Source organism: Amblyraja radiata, chromosome 4 (assembly GCF_010909765.2).
Source record: "Amblyraja radiata isolate CabotCenter1 chromosome 4, sAmbRad1.1.pri, whole genome shotgun sequence".
Classification (NCBI taxonomy): Eukaryota; Metazoa; Chordata; class Chondrichthyes; order Rajiformes; family Rajidae; genus Amblyraja; species Amblyraja radiata.
Window position 1 is genome coordinate 65,015,718 of NC_045959.1, and position 14,278 is coordinate 65,029,995.

Sequence of the window (14,278 nt, forward strand, 5' to 3'; positions counted from 1 at the left end):
ATGGTGCATCCCAGAATTATTCCCAGAAATTCCTGCTATTGCTGTTCCACCGTCATGCCTGTTATGCCCCTGCCCCACTTAGGAAACCTGAACAGAAACCTCTGGAGACTTTGCACCCCACCCAAGGTTTCCGTGCGGTTCCCGGAGGTTTTTGTCAGTTTCCCTACCTGCTTCCACTACCTGCAACCTCCGGCAACCACCTGCAACCTCCGGGAACCGCACGGAAACCTTGGGTGGGGCGCAAAGTCTCCTGAGGTTTCCGTTCAGGTTTCCTAAGTGGGACAGGGGCATTAGGGTCCCTTTTCAATCAACTTTAGCCAGCTCCTCCCTCAAGCCTCTGTAGTTACCTTTGCTCAATAATAAAACTGACACATTCGATTTCAACTTCTCTCTCTCAAATTGCAGTTTGAATTTTTTATCATGGAGAGCTGGAGAGCTGAGAAGTGAACCAAAGAATGGCAAATGGAGTTTAATTCAGACAAGATTCAAGATTCAAGATTCAAGAGGGCTTATTGTCATTACAGCCATATACACTGTACACAGTGCAATGAGATAGCGTTTCCCTAGAACCTCGGTGCTACATAGAACACAATTGGACAACATGCTACATATGTAGATATACTACGCTATACACGTGGTACAATACCTTCCTTACTAAAGTGCAACAAAGTAAATAGAAAATGTACAAAACAGCAACACAGTACAGTAGACAACAGTGCAACAGAATGCAATGTACACAAACCAAGTGTGCCGAGGGTGCAGTGCAGAGTTTATGTAGCAGCAGAGATGGGGAGGGGTTGGGGGGGGGGGGGGGGGGAGTGGTGGGGTGGGGTGTGTGTAATCAGATCAGTCCCTGAACGTTGAGGAGTCGGATGGCCTGGGGGAAGAAGCTATTGCATAGTCTGGATGTGAGGGACCGTACCTTCTGCCAGATGGGAGGGGGGGAGAAAAGTTTATGTGAGGGGTGGGTGGGGTCCTCCGCACTGCTGGTTGCTTTGCAGATGCAGCGTGTGGTGTAGATGTCTTTGATGGGGGGGGGGGGAGAGAGACTCCGATTATCTTTTCGGCTGTCCTCACTACTCGCTGCAGGTGCTTGTGGTCCATGCTGGTGCAGTTTCCAAACCAGGCAGTGATGCAGCTACTCAGGATGCTCTCTATAGTCCCTCTGTAGAATGTGGTGAGGATGGGGGGCAGGAGGTGGGCTTTCCTCAGATTCCTCAGGAAGTGGAGACGCTGCCGGGCTTTCTTTACAGTGGAGCCGATGTGGAGGGACCAGGTTAAGTTCTCCGCAAGGTGGACACCAAGGAATTTAGTGTTCTTCACAATCTCCACTGGGGAGCCGTCGATGTCCAGTGACGCATGGTCCCTCTGTGCTCTTCTAAAGTCAACAACCATCTCTTGGGTTTTATCTATGTTCAGTGACAAGTTGTTGACTTTGCACTAAGTTGTCAGTTGTTTCACCTCCTCTCTGTATGCTGATTCGTCGTTCTTGTTGATGTGACCCACTACGGTCGTGTCATCGGCGAACTTGATGATGTGATTCGAGCTGTGCAGCGCTGTGCAGTCGTGAGTCAGCAGTGTGAACAGCAGTGGACTGAGCACACAACCCTGGAGGGCCCCTGTGCTCAGTGTAGTGGTGCTGGAGGTGTTGCTCCCAATCCGGATTGTCTAGGGTCTCCCCGTCAGGAAGTCCAGGATCCAGTTGCAGAGGGAGGTGTTCAGGCCCAGCAGGCTCAGCTTCCTTGTCAAGTGCTGGGGGATGATAGTATCGAATGCTGGACTGAAGTCTATGAACAGCATTCGGACATATGTGTCCTTTTTGTCCAGGTGGGTGAGTGCTAGGTGAAGGGCGGTGGTGATGGGGTCATCAGTGGAGCGGTTGGAACGATACTCAAACTGCAGCGGGTCCAGGGCGGGGGGCAGGAGGGTCTTTATGTGCCTCAAGACCAGCCTCGCGAAGCACTTCATGATGGTGGGGGTGAGTGCGACAGGGTGGTAGTCATTGAGGTAGGACACAGGTGACTTCTTGGGCACAGGTGGTGGTTTTGAAGCACGTTGGGACATTGGCGCTGCTCAGGGAGATATTGAAGATGTCTTTGAGAACATCTGCCAGTTGGTCTGCACACTCTTTGAGCACTCTACCTGGGATATTGTCTGGGCCAGCAGACTTACACGGGTTGACTCTGCACAGTGATTTTTCCACATCAGCTGTGGTCAGACATTGCACCTGGTCGTCGGGAAGGGGGGTGGTCTTCCTCGCCACCACGTTGTTCTGTGCTTCAAACCGGGCGTAGAACATGTTCAGCGCATCAGGCAGAAAGGCATCGCTGTCATAGGCTGGTGGTGATGTCCTGGAGTTGGTGATGGCTTGGATGCCTTGCCACAACTGCCATGTGTCCCCGCTGTCACTGAAGTGGCCATGGATTTTCCGGGCATGCTCTCGCTTTGCTTCCCTGATGGCCCGGGACAGTTTGGCCCTCGCTGTTCTCAGGGCCTCCTTATCGCCTGCTCTGAAGGCCGGTGTCTCGGACTCTCAGCAGCGCACGTACCTCTGCAGTCATCCATTGATTACAGTTGGGACGTGTGGTGATGAGCTTGGTGACAGTAATGTCATCAATGCACTTACTGATGTAACCAGTCACTGATGCCGTGTACTCCTCCAAGTCAGTGGTGCCGCTGGTGGTTGCTGCCTCCCTAAACATGTGCCAGTCAGTGCACTCAAAACAGTCCTGGCCTGTTTCTTAGCTGGTCTAGAGCGTCTGACAAGTGGTCTGTATGCTGGAATCAGCATGACAGAGATGTGGTCTGAGTATCCAAGGTGGGGGCAGGGCTCCGCCCTGTACATGCCAGGCATATTGGTGTAAACATGATCTAGCACGTTCTCCCCTCTCATCGCAAAGTCCACATGTTGGTAAAATGTATGAAGCACAGTTTTGAGATTCGCATGGTTGAAATCTCCTGCAACGATAAACAGTCCTTCTGGGTGTGTGTTTTGTAGATTGCATATAGCTCCGTACAGTACAGCTAGCGCTTCCTTGGCATTAGCACTGGGGGGGGGGGGGGGGGGGGGGGGGGGTGTAAACAGCTACAATGAGCACAGTGGTAAACTGGTCATTAAGCTGGAAAGGGCACGAGAAAATTCACAGGGATGTTACCTGAAATGGAAGGTTTGAGTTGTAAGAGGAGACTGAAAAGGCTGGGACTGTTTTTCCTGTAGTGATGGAGGTTGAGGGGTGACCATATAGAATCATTTAATATAATGAGGAGCAGAAATAAGGTGGACGGTCACAATCTTTATCCCAGGCTAAACTATAGGGCAGAGTTTTAAGATGTGGGGAAAGATTTAAAAGGATCCTGAAGGGCATCTTTTTTCACACAATGAGGTTAGTGGGTACATAGAACAAGCTGCCAGAGGAAGTGGTGGAGCCAGGTACAATTACAATGGTCAAAAGTCATTTAGATGGAGGCATTGCTGGTTAAAGAGGAGATTAGGGATTGTGATTGGGCAGGGTAGATACAGGAAAAATGTTCCCGATGTTGGGGGAGTCCAGAAACAGGGGTCACAGTTTAAGAATAAGGGGTAAGTATTTACGACTGAGATGAAGAAAAATGTTTTCACCCTAAGAGTTGTGAATCTGTGAAATTCCTTGTCACAGATGGCAGTGGAGGCCAATTCACTGAATGTTTTCAAGAGAGACTTAGATTTAGCTCTTAGGGCTAAAGGAATCAAGGTACTGATTGTGATTCAGCTATGATCGCATTGAATGGCGGAGCTGGCTTGAAGGACTGAATGGCCTACTCCTGTACCTATTTTTCTGTTTCTATGTTTCTATGGACAGGAAAGGTTTAGAGAGACATGGGCCAATTGCAAGCAAACGAGACGAGCTGAGGTAGACAGCTTGGTCAGCGTGGACGAGTTGGGCTGAAGGGCCTGTCTCCGTTCTCTATACTTCTCTGACTGACCTTTTGAGAGTTTCTAGCTTTTTCACCTTATATTTTAGACTTCCAGTTATTGTACTTGCTTGATTTTAATGTAACATTACTTGTTTTTTATTGCAACTCCCACGTAACGCTGATCAATGTGCAATTTGCCTTTCTAATTACTTGCTATGTCTGCATGCTAACTATTTGTGTGTTGTGCAAAAGAACATCTAGATCTATCAGTTCTCTGTTTATTTGCAATGTTTTTCCATTTAGATAATTACCAACCATTTGATTCCTTCTACCGATTTGCATGTCCTCACACTTCCCTACATTAAACTTCATTTGCTCAAGTTTTCCTTCACTAACTCAACCTATCTGCAGTAAACTCTTCTCATGCGACATGGTTGGGACATTGGGTGGCAGTTTCACAGAATATCAGAAGTTATTCTATTAATACTACAACACATTTTAAATTCTCTTTTATTTAGATGTTGCACGATAGAATAATACATTTTCTAAACACCCTGGTAAATTGAAAGGGAGCATGAGAATCGGCAGCAGGTATGTTTCAACCATTCATTTTTTGTTTTTGGTCATAGAAAAGTCATGAGCCCCACTTTATGCTAGGAAGGGAGGAATATGTGTGGCATGTAATTAGTGATATTATTTGGTGTGCAAGTAAGGCCTGAGAAATGTTAAATTCATTAAAATGAATTATATATACAGTGCTCGTGCCAGCTTCCTGCTATTGGTAAATTTCATCGGGATGTGATTGGAAACATTATTTATCCACGTTAAAACATTTTTACCCATAGATTTTGTACATAAAGTACCAGCACCAATGGATGCACAAACTGACAAACATTGGCTTTAAGATAAGCTTAAAGTCCTGTTTCCACGCAATCACGTTATCCAACTTAAGGGCCTGTCCCACTTGGGCGTCATTTGCACGTCATTTACGCAACATAATTTACACGTCACGACGCACGACGCGCGCATGGTGCGTGGTGACGTAGGCAGTGATGCGAGGTCGCGCTTAGTGCCCCAGGATTTTGGGATTCACAAACTGTTTGCGCGCCATCTGCGTGATGCGCAAATGACGCCCGTGGGACAGGCCCTTTAGTAACCACCTAACTCAATGCCTACCCCAGCTGATCTGACACATCCATGCATTCCTTTGTAATCCTAAAATTTGTCCATTCAAATGCACTTCTAGCTGACCTCCCTACTGAGGTACTCTCGTACTCCAATACCCCTGTCCTACATTGCACCATTTTATTGGGGGGTTTTCTGATTTACTTCAGGTCACCATTAAACACCATCTCAATTTAAAAACTGTGTTTAATTTCACCATGATTGCAATACCCTTGCCCTCTCAATCATCTCCCACACTATAATCCTTCCAGGCATCTTTTCCTTTCAATGTTGATCTCTTATCATCCCTAAATCATTCCACTGTTGATGATGGTGTGTTCAGTTGCCTCAGCCCCAAGTGCTCTGGAACTCTCACCCTTGGCCTCCCCAGCTCACTATTTGTTTTTGCTTCTTTAAAGGCACTCTATCGAAGTTAATATTTTGATTTAGTAATGGATCTACTTGTCTGCTTTACTTCCAACTTTTGTTTTATCACAACTCAATGAAGCACCTTTGGCTGTGTTTGCTGTTCTGATGTCTCAATCATATCTCAGATTGCTGATTCCACAATATAATTTCCAGGTTTGCCAGACTTTGGAAACAATGGTCCACTTTGAATTGTTGAATATTTGAGGGAGGTTGGCCATCCTACAATCTATGAAGATATATGGATATCAGAACTTGCAAGGAAAAAAGAAGGAAGAATAGTGAAAGGCTTGGATAGAGTCCATGTGGAGAGGATGTTTCCACTAATAGGACAATCTAGGACCAGAAGTCATAGCCTCAGAATTAAAGGACGTTCTTTTAGGAAGGAGAGGAGGATACATTTCTTTAGTCAGAGGCTGGTGAATCTGTGGAGTTCTTTGCCACAGAAGGCCGTGGAGGCCAAGTCAGTGGATATTTTTAAGGCAGAGATAGATAGATTCTTGATTAGTGCGGGTGTCAGAGGTTATGGGGAGAAGGCAGGAGAATGGGGTTAGGAGGGAGAGATAGATCAGCCATGATTAAATGGCAGAGTCGATTTGATGGGCCAAATAGCCTACTGCTGCTCCTATTCCTTATGACCTTATGAATAAAACAGAATGCTGTTACAATATTAAACCATTCTCACCTCAAGGCTCAAGCCAATTCTGAGGTAACACATATATTTAATAATCTGGACATATTTGAGTGTTACTAATACCCTTTTACTCATGAAATAGCAGGAGTAATATTACATTCTTTAAATGAAGAACTTGATAGTTCAGATTCAGAAAGCCCTTATAGAGAAATATCAAGCTGCAAGTAAAAATAAAAGTCTAGATTTTAAAGTTTAGAGTTTTAGTCTGGAGTCTACAAAAACCAACACCAATCAAGATCAAAATGACAGCATTGGTGTCAGGTCATATTCAAATAAAGTTCTGATGTTCACCCAGAATAATTATATTTACTCAATGAGCCTCTTTCTAAGAATCTTACAATATATCAGTGGATGTGGCGAGGATGTTCTTTCTTGTAGAACTAGCGGTTGTGGTTTAAATATTGGGGGCTATAGATTTAAACCAGAGAAGTGACTACAGACTTTTCTCTGAGAGTTCTGAGTCTTTGGAACTCTTCCTCAAAGAATGGTGAAAGCAGAGTTCTTGAATATTTTTAAGACAAAGTTAGACAGATTCGTGATAAGCAAAGCGACAAAGATTTACTGATAGAAATGTACAGTTCAGATTGCAATCAGGTTGGTCATGAGCTTCATTTAGAGAGGAATACAGCCCGGAAATAGGCCCTTCGGCACATCGAGTCCACGCCGATCAGTAATTCCTGTACACTAGCACTATCCTACACACTAGGGACAATTTACAAATTTTACTGAAGCCAATTAACCTACAAACCTGTACGTCTTTGGAGTGTGGGAGGAATCCGGAACACCCAGGGCAAACACACACGGTCACGGGGAGAACATACAAACTCTGTGCAGACAGCACCTGTAGTCAGGATTGAACCCAGGTCTCTGGCACTGCAAGGCAGCAACTCTACCTCTACGCCACCGCGCAGCCCCATCTTGTTCAATGTCAGAGCAAGGCTCACAGGCCAAATGGCTTCTCCCACTCTTAATTCACATGTTTCTCAGCACACACTTCAATTCTGCATTAGAAATCCTGTCAGAGTGAAGACTATTCATCATTCCTGACAGCAAATCATGACAGCAATTTTAACCTTGAATAATAAGTGGAAACTGAGCAGTTAGGCAATTAAAATTACTGAAGGTACTCGCCCATCTTGGAGCTGCCAAGAGCTCATTGCCAGAAATTATTTATTCTGTACCCAACTGCAATTTTTAGCAGAGCTTATCATGGCTGTGAGCTTCCCTGTCAGGCTAACACATTGAACAAAAACACATTCAACAGTATTCTTCTGTTTGGCCAGGAGAAATGGGATTATTCACCAGGCCCCACTGAGAAAGCTCAAGCACTCCCTATGAAGATTTAAAAACATAGAAACATAGAAAAATAGAAAAATAGGTGCAGGAGTAGGCCATTCAGCCCTTCGAGCCAGCACCGCTATTCAATATGATCATGGCTGATCATCTAAAATCAGTACCCCGTTCCTACCTTTTCTGCATATCCCTTGATTCCTTTAGCCCCAAGAGCTAAATCTAACTCTCTCTTGAAAACACCCAGTGAATTTGCCTCCACTGCCTTCTGTGGCAGAGAATTCCACAGATTCACAACTCTGGGTGAAAAAGTGTTTCCTCATCTCAGTGTGAAATGGCCTACCCCTTAAACTGGTTCTGGACACCCCCAACATCGGGAACATTTTTCCTGCATCTAGCCTGTCCAATTTTATATGTTTCTATAAGATCCCCACTCAATTCCAAATTCCAGTGAATACAAGCCCAGTCGACCCATTCTTTCATCATATGTCAGTCCCGCCAACCGGGGAATGAACCTGGTGAACCTACGCTGCACTATCTCAATAACAATAATGTCATTCCTCAAATCAGGAGACCAAAATTGCATTCAATAGTCCTGGTGCGGTTCGTGTTCTTGCCACCAAAGTGTATAACCTCACATTTATCCATATTATACTGCATCTGCCATGCATCTGCCCACTCACCAAACCTATCCAAGTCATGATAGTGTAAATAGCTTGTTCTAAGCTCCCCCCCCCACCACCAACCCAGTCTAGTTTCAGTCAATAAAATAGTAAGATTAAACGAGAACTTACCAGTTTGAAGTTTGATCTTGATTTTATGAGGAGTTACGATGAGCGATTGCGTGAAGAAGAGCCGTCCGTCTGCGTGCACGTCAATCTTCAAAGCAGCGGTGTAAAATCACAGGTAAAAAGAAGACCATTGGCTATATTTAAGAAGGAGTTAGATGTGGCCCTTGTGGCTAAGGGGATCAGAGGGTATGGAGAGAAGGCAGGTATGGGATACTGAGTTGGATGATCAGCCATGATCATATTGAATGGCGGTGCAGGCTCGAAGGGCCGAATGGCCTACTCCTGCACCTAATTTCTATGTTTCTATGTTTCTAAGACCTGATAATAGTAATATTGTGAAGAAACTAGAACTTCCAGATGACCTTGATAGTATGAGGGTGGGAGCGGTGGGCATGTAATCGCTCATCATAACTCCTCATAAAATCAAGGGGGGAAACTAGGAAACAGAACTTAAAATGGTACGTGCAAACACCCCCGGTGTTATAAAACCGGTGGAACATTCGTTCATTCGCCCATCCTGCAGCCACTAGGATGTCATCAAGGGGCACGTCCATCGCTCTTACTGCCGATGTAGATGCAGCCCTGGTGGAGTGAGATTTAAAGATATGAATGTTCACTCCTGCTATCGCCATTACCTCCTTTAACCATCTGGAGATGGTTTGAGTTGACACCTTCTGGAGGGTTTTTTATGGTTGATGAGGACCGATTGTTCTGAGCCTCTGAGGTTCTCCGTAACTCTCAGATAGTGGTGTAAGTATGTTACCACACACAACCGTTGGTCCTCTGGTTATGCCAAGAACTGGATCTTCATCCCTGGCATTCCTGGCCTGCTCTGTTTTATCAGGTCCCTGATAACGAATGTTATGTTGTTCATATTGGTGGTCATGTAGTCCAATCGTAGCTTTTGCAGTGTCTGGACTCTCTGGGCTGTTACTAGTGCCATCAGCATAACCACCTTCAGGGTTAGTTTGGATAATGATAAGGCCATTGGCGGTCCCCACTGTCGAAGTAGGGTTAGTACCATGCTCACATCCCATGTGTCCGTGTACCTTGGCCTTGGAGGTATTGAATTGTAAATTCCCTTCATAAATGTTGTTACAAAGGGGTGCGTTCCTATCGACCCGTGCCCTGCCTCCAGCTTCAGATAGGAGAGTGCGCTTCTGGCACTATTGATTGCACTATAACTTAGTTTGTAGTCATAGTACAGAGTTGATAGGAACTCCAAGACATCCGTTATCCGAACTGTGTTGTATGTTATATTATTGGCATTGCAGAACATTTCCCACTTCTTAATATTTGTGGCGTACTGTTTTTTAGTACTGTCCCTCCATGCCTTAGTGACATCCATAATTCGTTCGGACAATCCAATACCTTGAAATGGCCTCCTTAGAATCTGCAAACCAACAAATTAATACGTTCATGTAGTGGATGATTGCTCCCTGTAACTGGGTTTACTAGGAGGTCCCTGCTCTTGGGTACAACCATTAATGGCTGGACTGTCATTCCCAAAATTTTTGGGAACCAGGCTTGTGTAGGCCAATCTGGCACTATCAAAATGCCTGTGGCTTTGTCTTGCTTGATTTTAGTCAAGCACCGGTTTATGAGACAAAATGGCGGAAAAGCATACATAAACATTCCTCCCCAGTTGAGGGAGAAAACATCCACTGCCTCTGCTCCTGGATCCGGCTCCCACGACACATATCTGGGTAACTGATGGTTTAATTTAGATGCAAACAGATCCATATCTGGAATGCCAAATCGTGTAGTTATTTTGTTAAATACTGCACGATTCAACATCCATTCTGTGTTATCATTAAACATTCGTGACCTAGCATCTGCCACCGTGTTATATCTACCTGGTAGATAGACCGCCGTAACCCAAATATCCTTCTCGATACACCAGTGCCAAATGAGGTTTGACAATCTGTCGCAAGATACAGATTTTACACCACCCATGTGATTGATATATGCCACCGCTGTAGTGTTATCAATCTGAATTTGAACATGCACATGTTGCATGTTGCTACAGAAAGCCTTGAGCCCATATTGTGCCCCCAACAATTCCAGGTAATTGATTCCATATTGTTGGAGAATCACAGACTCCTGCTCATTCCATCTGCCCCCACAGCTCTTGACTGTGTTAGTAGCTCCCCATCCTAAACTGCTTGCATCGGTATGAAGAACCACCGATGGGCTTTCTAGCACGATTTCCCTTGAGCTGTGTCTCACGTTCGTCATCCACCAATGTAATTCAACAATGGCCTCTGCTGGCAACCGCATAGGTTTGCCAAATTGGCCTGCATGTGATCTGAGTGCTCGTTCCTTTGCTCGCTGTAAATTCTGGTAATGCAAAGTCCCATAACATACTGCTGGAAATGCAGCTACTAATTTGCCAATTACACTCGCTGTTTGCCTGATAAATGGCTTGTATTTGACTATCAGGTCATTGCAGGCTTTACTCAAATCTTGTTGTTTGCCCCTAGGCAAAGTCACCAACATATTTACTGTGTTGATTGTAAATCCTAGGTAATCAATTACCCTGGTAGGTGTCAATTTTGATTTAACTGGATGGATGAGGAAACCAAGTCTTTCAAACAGGGTTTTGGTTGCTTTGACTGATGCTTCTGCCAATTCTTTGGTGACTCCAAAAATGAAAATGTAATCCAAATATGCCATGACTATGTGGTTCTGAGACCTTAGTAGACCCAGAATTGGTTTCAGTAATTTAGTAAATAGTCTAGGAGCTGATGTCAATCCATTTGGCAGAGCCTTGTATTGCCATTATTGACCCATTCAGTTAAACTTCAAATATCCCCTGTACTCTTTGTGAATAGACACCGAATAGTATACATATTTGAGGTTGATGCATGCCATGTAACCATTTTTGGAAACCAACTGAGTTGCTGTTCCAAAATTGTCCATTTTGAAATGTTTATATTGCACATATGTATTGAGTTCCGTAAGATCCAGAATGATGCGGACCCCTCCATCTTTTTCCTCTTTTGAGAATATATTGGATATGAATTGGTGAGGTTCTATATGTGACCTCTCAATGACATTTTTGTCAGATAAAGTTCCAATCTCCTTCTGCATATCCATAGTTTCTTGTTGAGAGAAAACATATGTGCGAATATTTGAATGTGTTGTGGGTGGTGATGAATTCAAAATGAACTCAATTTTGAACCCTTCTATACTGTGCAGTACAAACGGATCCGGTGACCCAACACCATACTTTCAAAAAATATTTTAACCTTCCTCCCACCTGTATGTGAGGCCTGTCTGGAGTGTTCCCTAAGGAACTGGTTTGACTTACCTCTGACGTTACTGGCGGTATGGCGCTGGTTTTCGTTCGCGAGGTTTTGGAGGTTGAACTTGTGGTTGCTCTCTCCTCATCCTCGCTGTGGGCCAGCTGGGGCCTGCCCCTAAAAAAGACTTTGACTTTGGTGTGGGTCTTCCTCCAGTGCCTGGCCCTCTAGGCGTAAAACGCAGAGAGCTGCAAGGATGCATCCTTGTCGATGGACCCTTTTAGGTAACCTGACCTCTGGTTATGGGGCGGATTGTTTTTGCCTCGTCATCCAGATCCCGTACCTGTCTCAGCAGGTCTTCCCCGAACAGGTAGTTTGCGGGCTGGACATTGCTGGCTTTGCACAGGACAGCGAACTTTGAGTTGATCGATGGTTTAATTGCATTCTTCCGAATACAATTAATCTCAAAGTGGCCATTACACAATAGTGCCATTGTGTCCTGTTCCCGGTCAGTGAGGAGTCCTCCTTCCACTCCTCCTGCAAATGATGTGATCCCAGACCCCAGTAGGTTTAATATCTTCTGGAATTTTAATTCTTGGTTTCGGATGATAGGTCCAATTTGTCCCCAGATGACATGGTTCACTGCTTGGACCTTCAGGGAGCACAGTAGCTGGTGGGGGGTACCTGTTCATGGTTTCTTCCATGGCCAGGTCTTTAAGTTGATGGGATGTGAGGTAATTGATGTTACTAGCCACATCTTCATACAGGGGAGCACCCAGTGGTTTTGTGATAGCAAACCTGGATGATTGCAGAGGTACTTCTTCTGCTTGTCCCTGGGAATGTTCCCCCCTTGTGCTTCCATACTCTAACTCAGAGTAGTTTCCTCTGAGTAGATTGGTGGTCGAGGAGGTGCGGCGACAGAAGGAGGCCGCAAGAAGTGCAAAGGCGGTCTCTCTTGCCAAACAGGGGCAATGGAAGCAGTGGGAAGGTGTGGAGTGGAGGAAGATCAGCTGGAAAGAACTATGGGAAATGGAAGCAAGCAAGATCAGCTTCATCATCAGAGCGACTTATGACGTGCTTCCATCACCCAATGCCAACAGTGTCTGAGCAGCCAGTTAAAAGCCTGGGCAGATGGTACAACGCAAGTCTCAAGGACAAAGAGCAGGTGCAACAACTAAGGCAAGAAATTGTCAACGGCCTGGAGAACATCAATCAGACCCTACTGCCTGGGAAACTGAAGCTCTGGTGCCTACAGTTTGGACTCCTTCCTCGGACAATGTGGCCACTGACCGTTTATGAAGCCCCAATAACAACTGTTGAGTAGATGGAGCGAACCATAACTTCATACGCGAAGAAATGGCTCGGGGTCCCACGATGTCTAACTAACATCGGCCTATATGGCAAAGGGGTCCTGGAACTACCTCTCACTAATCTAACAGAGGAATACAAGTGTTCTAAAGTAAGACTCCAGATGACACTGAGGGACTCTAGAGACAAGACCATCAGTGCTGTTGCGCCGCCCCTAGTAACTGGCCGGAAGTGGACATCATCTGATGCAGTACAGCAAGATTCATCAGCCCTGAGGCACAAAGACATCGTGAGGCAAGTCCAGCAGGGAAGAGGAGGCTTTGGCCTTACGACAAGTAAACCAACTTGGCGAAAGGCCACAACATCAGAGCGAGGACATTGGTGGTCGAGGAGGTGCGGCGACAGGAGGAGGCCGCAAGAAGTGCAAAGGCGGTCTCTCTTGCCAAACAGGGGCAATGGAGGCAGTGGGTAGGTGTGGAGCGGAGGAAGATCAGCTGGAAAGAACTATGGGAAATGGAAGCAAGCAAGATCAGCTTCATCATCAGAGCGACTTATGACGTGCTTCCATCACCAAAGAACCTCCATCAGTGGTACGGCGAGGATCCAACCTGTGCCCTCTGCCCAACTCCAGCGACCTTCAAACACATCATGGTAGGCTGCAAACCCAGCCTCACGAAGTCATCATCAGGGCCTAAAAATGGGTGGTGGGCGGTGAACGAACCAGGGCTGGGCTCCGTCAGCCACCCATCAGGGCATACATGGACGACATGACAACACTAACCACTACTGCAGCATGCACCAAGCGGCTATTTGGAAAGCTGCAGGAGAACATCAAGTGGGCCCGAATGAAAATCAAACCAAGTAAATCTCGAAGCATCTCCATAGTCAAGGGGGTGCTTAGAGACACAAGGTTCTGCATCGGTGACAACCCAATACCAACAGTGTCTGAGCAGCCAGTTAAAAGCCTGGGCAGATGGTACAACGCAAGTCTCAAGGACAAAGAGCAGGTGCAACAACTAAGGCAAGAAATTGTCAACGGCCTGGAGAACATCAATCAGACCCTACTGCCTGGGAAACTGAAGCTCTGGTGCCTACAGTTTGGACTCCTTCCTCGGACAATGTGGCCACTGACCATTTATGAAGCCCCAATAACAACTGTTGAGTAGATGGAGCGAACCATAACTTCATACGCGAAGAAATGGCTCGGGGTCCCACGATGTCTAACTAACATCGGCCTATATGGCAAAGGGGTCCTGGAACTACCTCTCACTAATCTAACAGAGGAATACAAGTGTTCTAAAGTAAGACTCCAGATGACACTGAGGGACTCTAGAGACAAGACCATCAGTACTGTTGGCCGCCCCTAGTAACTGGCCGGAAGTGGACACCATCTGATGCAGTACAGCAAGATTCATCAGCCCTGAGGCACAAAGACATCGTGAGGCAAGTCCAGCAGGGAAGAGGAG